This window comes from Vipera berus (assembly GCF_964194415.1).
Source record: "Vipera berus genome assembly, chromosome: 10".
NCBI classification, from domain to species: Eukaryota; Metazoa; Chordata; class Lepidosauria; order Squamata; family Viperidae; genus Vipera; species Vipera berus.
Window position 1 is genome coordinate 2,266,477 of NC_138213.1, and position 10,524 is coordinate 2,277,000.

The window sequence follows — 10,524 nt, forward strand, 5'->3', positions numbered from 1 at the left end:
GGACAATTAAACAGTGGAACAGCTTTGCCTTCAGAAGTTGTGTAAGGTGTTTAAAGCACCGATTGGACAGCCACTTGTGTCAAATTATAAAGGGTCTCCAGCTTGAGCAGGGGGTTGGACTAGAAGACCTCCAGGGTCCCTTCCAGCTCTATTCGGATTGAGTTGAGTTAGACAGAAGGGTGAAAGGACACCCAGTCAGAGCCGCAAAATATGTTTTAAAGTCATTTAAAAAAGTGTTATCAAGGCACAAAAACAGATCCAGACGAGCTAAATGAGGTACCCGTCCCCAGTTTGCATGGGGATATGCGAGTAGGCACCCCAGGTTTTATAGATTACCCCGATGGGCATGTCCGTTATCACCAAAGACCTCCTCTCTCAGGTCTCGTGCACACACGCACGCAGGCACGCAGGCACGCAGGCAGGCAGAGGAGCCGTGTTCCTGCCCCCAACTGCCCACCCATAGAACAAGATGATCCCCAGATGCACCTTTCCCCTCTCCCTTCCCTCCCCTGCCTGGATCCATCTGCATATTTTTATTGCCACTGTCAAGAACACGAAAACTCTCTCTGCCAGCACTCAGCACTGGAAATTTATGGGCCAGCTCTGCTGGAGCGAGGGGCTGCCAGAGAGAAGTGGGGTGGCTGGGGGGGGGGAAAGCAAGAGTGATGGAAGGCAAAAGACCTATAAACTGTTGGCCCTTGATTTATGGGCTAACCTAGCCTGGTTGGTAAGATCTAGATGTTCCTCCTTGTGCATTTCGGTTTAGGAACTTCTGAATCTCTGTCTGTTTCTCTGGCTCACTCTCTCACACACACTTACACATACATATGCAAGGACACACACACACACACACACACAGCCTCTCTCCCGCCTCTCTCTGGCCTTCCCTGTCCTACTTTGGGTCCTGAGTCAGCCCAGCTGGTGGACGACAGAGCGATGCAAAGTCTGGTGTAGACAGAGCTAAAGTAAACAGTTGTGATCATTCAGCAGGCAGTTAGCAGCCTTTGGACAGATGAGCAGGGCTGAAGGAAGACCACACACGCAACCCCCTCCCCAGACCACACAGGGGCCAGACTGCCCTGACATTGCATGCAACACACACACACACAGACACACACACGCTCCCGCACGAACGACACTTCTGCTGCCCGCTAAGAATACAGGTTTCTTTTTTCTTTTTTTTTCCTGGACTGAGAAAAAGTTGCAGAAATGATCTTCCTAACAACAACAACAACAACAACAAAATTGCCTAACAGGGCTGTTGGTTTTTAGTTTTTAGTTTTTTTAATTTGCAAACTGTCCAGAATTGCTTAGAAAGCGAGATGGCCCAAGTACCAATTCAATCAATAAACACTTTCCCAATAGGTCTTGACTTAAGCACTACTTACTCCTAAATGGAAATTGGTTCAGGCTGGAGGGTAAAGAATTAACAATGATTTATTGCTATCAATGATCGTGATTCAAACGGTTAAAGAGGTAGACCTATTGGTATTCTGCCCTTAGAACAGAATAACAGGGTAACAAAAGAACATAGTTGCTGGAAGGGACCTTGGAGGTCTTCTAGTCCAACTCCCTGCTCAAGCAGAAACCCTATATCATTCTGGACAACTTCTGGAGGCAAGTCATTCTACTGATTTAATTGTCAGGAAATTCCTCCTTAGTTCCAGGTTGCTTCTCTCCTTGACCAGTTTCCATCCGTTGCTTCTTGTCCTGCCTTCGGGTGCTTTGGAGGATAGCCCCACTTCCTTGTGGCAGCTTGATGAAACTGCCCCGTTTGGGGTGGGGGGTGGGCAGTGAGGGCGATGGAAGCAAATTTGGGCATGCAGATCAGGGCGTAGCTGAGCCAGGAAAGCCACCCAGCCTTAAAGGGCAGGAGGGTGTTTGGGGAGTGACCCTTCAGGGCAAGCAAAGGAGCGAGCTTTCCATCATCCTAACACGGGTGCCTCAACTGCTGCTCTGGGGGCAACGCCAGGCCGAATTCCAGCCCCAGCCTCCCCCATCTGCAGTCCTTCAAGGGCCTGGAAAGAGCCTGGATGCTGCTTGATAAGGTCACTTGCAGCGAGGGGGGGATTTTCCACTGTTGTGGGCTTTCTGGCACAGAACCTCATGACGAATCAGTTAATCTGGCCAAAGATCTCGGTCTTGCAAAAGACCAGAAAGGAGATGGGTGGTGCTTAAGATGGAAGACAATCTTCTATGGCCTCTCTCTGTCTCTGTCTGTCTGTCTGTCTGTCTGTCTGTCTGTCTGTCTGTCTGTCTATCTATCTATCTATCTATCTATCTATCTATCTATCTATCTATCTATCTATCTATCTATCATCTATCTATCTATCTATCTATCTATCTATCTATCTATCTATCTATCTATCTATCTATCTATCTACCTACCTACCTACCTACCTACCTACCTATCCCCTTCTCTCTTTATCTTCTGTCTTTAACTCTCTCTCTCTCTGTCTCTCTCTGTCTCTGTCTCTGTCTCTGTCTCTCTGTCTCTCTCTCTCTCTGTCTCTCTCTCTCTCTCTCTCTCTCTCTCTCTCTCTCTCTCTCTCTCTCTCTCTCTCTCTCTCTCTCTCTCTCTCTCTCTCTCACACACACACACACACACACACACGGGGGGGAGAGAGAGAGAGAGAGAGAGAGAGAGAGAATTATTGGTCTCCAATTCTTACTCCATTATCACAAAGATCCAAGTCATGTTGCATTCGATACAATAATGTAGATCCAAGTCATAATCAATAATGCCGGATCTAAAGTTCACCCATCAAGAACTCTGAGATCTGTTCTAGGCCGCACAATATTCTGTGTGGCTTACAATATGTGTGGCCAGTAGACACTTTAGGCTACACAATGTTATGGATGCACATATTCTACAATAGTCACACAATATTCATATGTTCACACAACATTATGCGAGAGCCACCGTCTGCTCTCTCCCACTCTGCTCTCAAAATACTATCAATATTTCGATAATATTCTCCTGTCTCTGGTTAGGGTTCCTATTTTCCAAAGGAGGAATTCCAAGTGATTAGAGATCTAATGGACTCTAATGGACATGTTGATCTCACCAAAGCCATAACCAATCAGATGTCACATCTATGGGTGACATCACTGAGGGAAAAACAAAACTCAGCATAGAATAGTCATATGATTCCATGAACTAGGAAGACAAACGAGCTTGTTAAATATAATGGTTAGGATCATAAACTATCTGGCTTTTGGCTTGTTTTTGATTGGTCAGATCTAGTCCTTGGAGTTGGCAGCCTCTGCTTTATGGTTTCGTGTGATATTTGAATCCGGCCACTTAAGATTTCTCCAATCTATCAGGGTTAAAGCAATTGTGGCTTTGTGAGATGACAGGGCCCAGCCCTGATTTCCTAAACATGTTATAGCTCTTTTGCTGTAATCCACCTCAAATTACTCTCCTGTGTGACTCTCTCTCTGGTTGCTTCTTGACCTTCCTTCGGCTTCCGCGACTCTTCCTTTTGGCTCAGCCCCAAGGATGCCTTTCCTCCCCAAAGACTTCCAGGGTTTATGGAAAGAGGAGCGACTTGGACGAGGGGGCTTCCCTGAGCAGAGTGCTGCCTCTGGGGCAGGTCAGTTCCAGGTTCCAGAGGAAACCAAAGGTCAGCTAGGAAAGGAAATGGCCCTTTCATAAACTCATTGCCAACCACTGACAGCAGAGCTTCACAATGCCTTGGTCCTCCAGCCAGCGGCCACAACTTCCTCCTACGCTTCGGGCATGCAGAAGAGTGGCCTTAAAGCAGCCCACCGCCACCAAGGGACCCTCGGCGTCTGATCTCTGCAGCTGGAAGTGCCTTACAGACCCTGGGCTTAAATTCAGCAACTTCTTCTCCAACAACATGGTAGAAAAAGTTCGTTGTGATTTGTTTCCTCCCTGTGTTTTAAAAAATGGACATGTTGGGCTAAGATGAGCATCAAGCTATTGTCCAAAGCACCTGAAGGCAGGACAAGAAGCAACGGATGGAAACTAACCAAGGAGAGAAACAACTTAGAACTAAGGAGGAATTTCCTGACAGTGAGAACAATTAATCAGTGGAACAACCTGCCTCCAGAAGCTGTGGATGCTCCAACACTGGACGTTTTTAAGAAGAGACTGGACAGCCATTTGTCTGAAATGGTATAGGGTTTCCTGCCTGAGTAGGGGGTTGGACTAGATGACCTCCAAGGTCTCTTCCAACTTTTTATTATTATTATTATTATTATTATTATTATTATTGATCATCGCACAGTCAGCCAGATGTTCAGACTGGATTTGGCATTTTTGTCTACCTATCGAGTCCTTACCAAGGACCTGGAAGAGGCAGATGTGGATGTTTGATGGTATTATAGATATCGTCACAGGATATTAATGTTATCATCAGAGCATCACCGGAACACAGGGCTATATCCCTCTCCTTGGGTGTTTACGCAGGTTCTCAGTCACCTGGGTCATGATTATCCCAAAGATGCTTTTTTAAAAAAAGGCAACTGGGATTTCTGATTTTTCTTTAAGAAGTTTCACTTCTCATCCAAGAAGCTTCTTCAGTTAGTTAGGTAGAAGCTCTGTAGTAGATGTTAAGCCATCAGCCAAAGTTTTCAAGGGTTGGTTCCCATAACTCACTAAAAGTGATTCAGTGCTGCATGGGACAGTTTTTATCTTAAGATGGTTTTAATACCACTAAAATGGCGGCCCACCCACCTCATTGCTTCACTTCCTGTGGCCATACTTGGTTCGACTCCTGGACAACGTCTCCAAAGGACTGATCTGAAATGATACCCAATTCTCGGAAGATGTTTGAAGGTTTTCCTTCATTTTTCCCCCCGTCTCCCCTCCCCCTCATGTTTCCTTAAAATCGAGAACCTGGAATGTAGGAGCTTCTAGCATTTGGACTGAATTAAGAGCAGGATCCGAGCAACGTCTTTGTCAGCTTCCTCCCCTATGCAACGGGGTTGCTGGACACTTCCAATCCGGCTGGGATTTTGGCTCCGTTTGCAATTTGAAAGGAAACAGTACAATTGGCTTTTTCCCTGATATTTTTTCCTGAGGCAAAATTCTCCACGTTTGCTGAAACAATATGAAATGGAATGGTTCCCATCCCTATTTTAAAAGGGAAGAAAAGAAACTCGAGTAAATGAAGATTTAAATTTAGATCTGTGGTCTGCCCACTAAGAGTTTGAAGTCACAAGTTTTGCGTCTAAGCAAGAGAAGGCTGCTAATGCCAGAAAAATTCCTGTTGTCTTCCCTCTGTATCAGCCTCTTCTCTTCTCTTCTCTTCTCTTCTCTTCTCTTCTCTTCTCTTCTCTTCTCTTCTCTTCTCTTCTCTTCTCTTCTCTTCTCTTCTCTTCTCTTCTCTTCTCTTCTCTTCTCTTCCTCTTCCTCTTCCTCTTCCTCTTCCTCTTCCTCTTCCTCTTCCTCTTCCTCTTCCTCTTCCTCTTCTTCTTCCCTATCCTATCCCTCCCTTCCCCCTCCCCTCCCCTCCCTTTTTCGTGAAAAACAGTACATAGCTGGTGTATAGAAGAACAAGAAACATTTGATATGTTAGTCCTCATCCCAGAAACATTATATTAATTATTTCCCTTCCCCCTATTATTTAAAAAAGGGCAACTGTGTCTTCCCCAAACATTTTGCTGCGGGATCCCCATTTTTATTTTTATTTTTATTTTTTTTGTAACTCATGGCTGCTAGAAAAATGGAAAAACTGAAAATTCACCTACAATATACAGACGAGATCTCCATCTCTTTGGCTAAGCCCATTTTTGTTCACAATCCAAGAATCGTTGCAGTGATGACCACCAGTTTAGAATCCTTTTAAAAGTGATGAATCAAATTCTAGGGAGGTGGCAGAGCTATAATCTTCAGTAACAGAGCCATGGATTTTCCAGTTGTTGGTTTAAAACAACAACAACAACTCTTAAGTGACTGTACTTCAAATATGCTGGCTGAAGAACATCGCAACTACTTTGAAAGATCTGGATTCAAAGTGTGACATATCATATTGATCACTGTTTCATCCAAAATGGACTATCCCATCTTCACCAAGTTGCTGCACAGGGGAAAAGAGGAAGAAGAAAAATATATATGTATATTTCTCACAGCTCAGCTACAACCCCAGACATCAGGTCATCGCTTTAAATTTGATTTAAGAACAACTTCCCAGTAAATTGAGCCCGCATCTGGTATTGGTCTCTCTGTCATCCTTCTCCTATCTCTCTACTCCTTCTGATCTGGGGTTTGATTCTTTGCTCTGAAAACTCTGCTGAATTTCTGTTCTTTTTTTTCTTTTTTACAGAAAAAAAAGCACTCGCTGGACCTGGGAAGATCAATCCGATTAGCTCTGGTGGCTCAGGAATCTTTTGCCGGTATATTCCATTTATCAGATTGCTGATGGAGGTTCCAACTCAGATGATGAAGAAAACTGACAGGAATCCCAGCAGAGCATTAAGGCCGAAGTAGGGGGGGGAGGAGGGGGAAGAGAGCCATTATTAATTGGTTTCAGTTCCCGAAGGCTGAAAAGGCGGAACTCTGTGTAATAGATTTATCTTTTAATCTCCATCGTTTGATCCAAACCAATCCTTGCAGCTTAACGTGGCCAGGAGAGGCATAGAAAATGGCTATTGATAGAATTCACAGTGAATGTTTGGATAAACTCCTGTGGGTGTGTTTCCTTTTAACAGCTTTTAAGGGCGCCATAACTAGGGACCCCTCCAGAATATGTAAAGATATACGGTGTATATAAGGCTGAGTCAAATTCTGATATATCCTGCTTCTGGTTTCCTAAGAAATCTTACGGGGAATTTTCTTATGTATTGGAGGAAAAGCCACAATATTACTGTCATCAATATTCTCTTGTAATAATGCCAGTAGTGTTTACTTTAAATAAAGACTGTTGAAGCAAAACAAGGCAGATCTTGCCACTGGGTTACAAAGACGTTAAGTGAAGAGAAGCAACAGAGAGGAAGAGAACACTAAACAGGTGAAATTATTAAAATTGTACAGCTATTTTTATGAGTGTAAGGCCTACACTTTGCTCAATGCACAAACCTTCTTCATTCTTTGTATCCTGAGGGCAAAAACATCAAGATGGAAGCCAGAACCATGGAATCAGCTGAAGGCAGGACAAGGAGCAACAGATGGAAACTCATCAAGGAGAGAAGCAACCTAGAACTAAGAAGGAATTTCCTAACGGCGAGAGCAATCAACCAGTGGAACTACTTGCCTCCAGAAGTTGTGGATGCTGCATCACTGGAGGCTTTTAAGAAGAGACTGGCCAGCCACTTGTCTGAAATGTTGTAGGTTCTCCTGCTTGAGCAGGGGGTTGGACTGGAAGATCTCCAAGGCCCCTTCCAACTCTGTTATTCTTTTCTGTTATTCTGAATTCAAGTCCTGCCTCCTTTCAGGAGCTCACTGACACTTGGCCCCAATGGCCCCAGACGTCAGCATCATATCTGCTCAAAAAAGGGACTTTAGTGCATTGCCAGCATGGACTCTCCAGGACTCAAAAATTTTTATGCATACAGGATTTGCTGCTTTACTGAAGCCCGATGCTTGAAAGACAGGACTAGCTACTGTTTGGAAGGTTCAAGCACAGAGGCTGAGACTCTGGAAAGTCAAATGTTCCTATCCAAATCAGTTCCCATTGCAATTTCAGTTGTCAAACAAACACTTTTAATGAAGTGTTTTTCAATCTTGGCAACTTGACGATGTCTGGACTTCAACTCCCAGAATTCATCTGGCAGCCAGAATTCTGGGAGTTGAAGTCCGGACATCTTCAAGTTGACAAGGTTGACAAATAATAATTAAGTTGAAATGACAAGTGTGCTTGTTCTTGGAGATTAACGAGGGGAGGTGTGTTTATTTATTTATAAATTGATTGGCTGCAATTACTTCTCTCTCACCTTCCAGGAAGAAAAAAAATCCATCTGAAATAGCCGGCAAGCAGTGTAAATGATAATAAATCAGTGTTCTAAGAAAGGATCAATCCAACAGATCGCATGCAACTGTTGGAAGGTAACACCCCAGAGTCCTTTCCGGTTGCCACAGAATAGAACTGCAGACCAGGCTCTGTCACATTAAAAACATCTCCCTGATCCCAAATTCTTTCCTTTCCTTTTTACAAATCTGCAGACTTGGTGACCCAGGTAAGCATCAGAGACGGTTTGCTGGACCATTTGACCTTTCACCTCTTCTTACTAAATAGACTTAATTGCTGCATTGCTCTGTCATTTGAGCTAGAAACAATTCCAGTGAGGTCACCCAAAGAAAGCTTCTCTTCTCAGCCAAGACCAGGGAGCCTCTAATTTAATCCTGCAAGGAAAGAAAAACACTCAAGGCATAATCGCTGGACGGTGGACGCCAGTGGCCTCTGCCAGAGGAGATGGAATTAAGCTCTAAAGTAAGGATTTGGGTGTATTTCCTGGTGTAACTTATTTGTCAAATGTTAGCCACCGTAGTTTGGGCTGGGGGAGACCTCAGTTATAATCTAGAAATTGTGAAATGGCAGCAGAATTCTAGTGGTCTGTAGCTCACAGTAGTCATCACAAACATCTGGCAGAACCTACAGGGCCCTTATTATGCATGTGACGAAATTTACGTCATGGGCTATTTCATAGTTTTCCTCTCTTCTGCTGTATTTGGAGGCAGGAAAAAATGCATCAAAATCCAAGTGAGAGGGGAAGGGACACTCACACACGTACAAGTGGTCCTGAACGTACGACCACAAACAACCAAATTTCTGTTGCTAAGTGAGACATTAGTTAAATGAGTTTTGCCCCATTTTACCATTTTTTTTGCCGTAATTGTTAAGTCGATCCCTGCAGTGCTTAGGTAAGTAAAATGGCTGAATCTAACTTCTCATTGACTTTGCTTGTCAGAAGGTCCCCAAAAAGGGGATCACGTGACACACACCCCCAGGACACTGAACCATCATAAATATGAGTCAGTTGTCAAGTGTTTGAATTTTAATCATGTGACCACAGAGATGCCGCAATGGTCATAATTGTGAAATATATATATATGGAAGACCTTCTCAGTGGTGGGGAATTGACTTTTTTGTGACCTGAAGGCCATCAATTTATAGGACAATTTATCTTGGGATGTTATAGGAGCAAGAATATGTAGAGTTTTATCTTCCTCCTCCTTCTTACCTTCTCTGTTTTTCCTTTATTGAACTCAACCACTAGAGCTAAACTAATTCCAGGAGCTTTTGAAGTATTACCTGAACACAATATCCAATTCTTCAAGTTAAAAACAGCAATGTGTAATGTGGAAAAAATAAAGTAAAGGATTGGGGGAGGAAATCAGATGGAGACCGATTAACTTAACCTAAATAACACCAGGAAATATGAGTAAATTGCTTCAAAGTTCTTCCTCTCTTCTGAACATTGGCAGAGAATATTATTAGCTATTTTACAGATGCGAGTCAGATGTAAGTTGCAGTTTTCCAATGCAAACTCTCTTTTTTAATTATTTTTTTGATCTTGTCCATTTTAGAAGGTCCCCTTTCTTCCATATATATTTGTTATCTGCCCATTGCCCTGGATCTCCCTGCTGAGGTTGGTCCCCTGGGATGAGATCCGAAGGTCAAGGTAGGGAGGGAAGATGCCAAAAAGCTACTTGAGATAGACAATGCCCCGTGGAAGCGGCGCATGGATGGAATAAAGGATGGCCATAAGAACAGACGCAACCATAGAGGACAACAGCTTAGGGCTCCCAAGAGGTAAGGATGGGAAAAGTGCCACTAATTTTCTGAACCCAAGAGTGACACCCCCACTTTCTGGAGACAAGCATTAGCTGCCTGCCTATAGTGTCTTCAATGTCTCCCAGCTCTCCCTTAGCGCTTCCTGCTTTTCCTTATAAAGACATTGTTCCCTTTCAGCAGCAAAATCACTGGTGACTTGAGGGGTCCATGACCTTTGCACTGCTAAACTCTCGCTAACTAAATAAAAGCAGTGCAAGAGAGAGCGAGGGAGCATAAATCAGGGGTGTCTGACAGAGACCACCTGGTATGTGCTTTCTTGCTGCAAGGAGCACTAAAGCGATGGTTCTCAGCTGCTGAGTTAAGAACACCACCTAGGAGATGCAGGGCGGGGAGGGGGGGGAATACAATCCAGTAGGAATATCTTGAGATGATACCAATGTTTCAATATCTAAGCGGCTGCCACAAAGAAGAGGGGGTTAAACTATTCTGCAAAGCACCAGAAGGCAGAACAAGAAGAAAGGGATGGAAACTAATCAAGGAGAGAAGCAACCTGGAACTAAGGAGAAACTTCCTAACAGTGAGAACAATTAACCAGTGGAGCAGAAGTCACCTTCAGAAGTTGTGGATGCTCCAACACTAGAGAAGAGATTGGACAGCCATTTGTCTGAAATGGTATAGGGTCTCTTGCTTGGGTAAGGGGTTGGACTAAAAGACCTCTAAGGTCCCTTCCAACTCTGTTATTTTGTTATCTTCTGCCCAAGACAAATGAAACGAACCAGGAATGGGGGCTGCACGTCGTGAGAACCTGGGGAAAAAGTTTCTT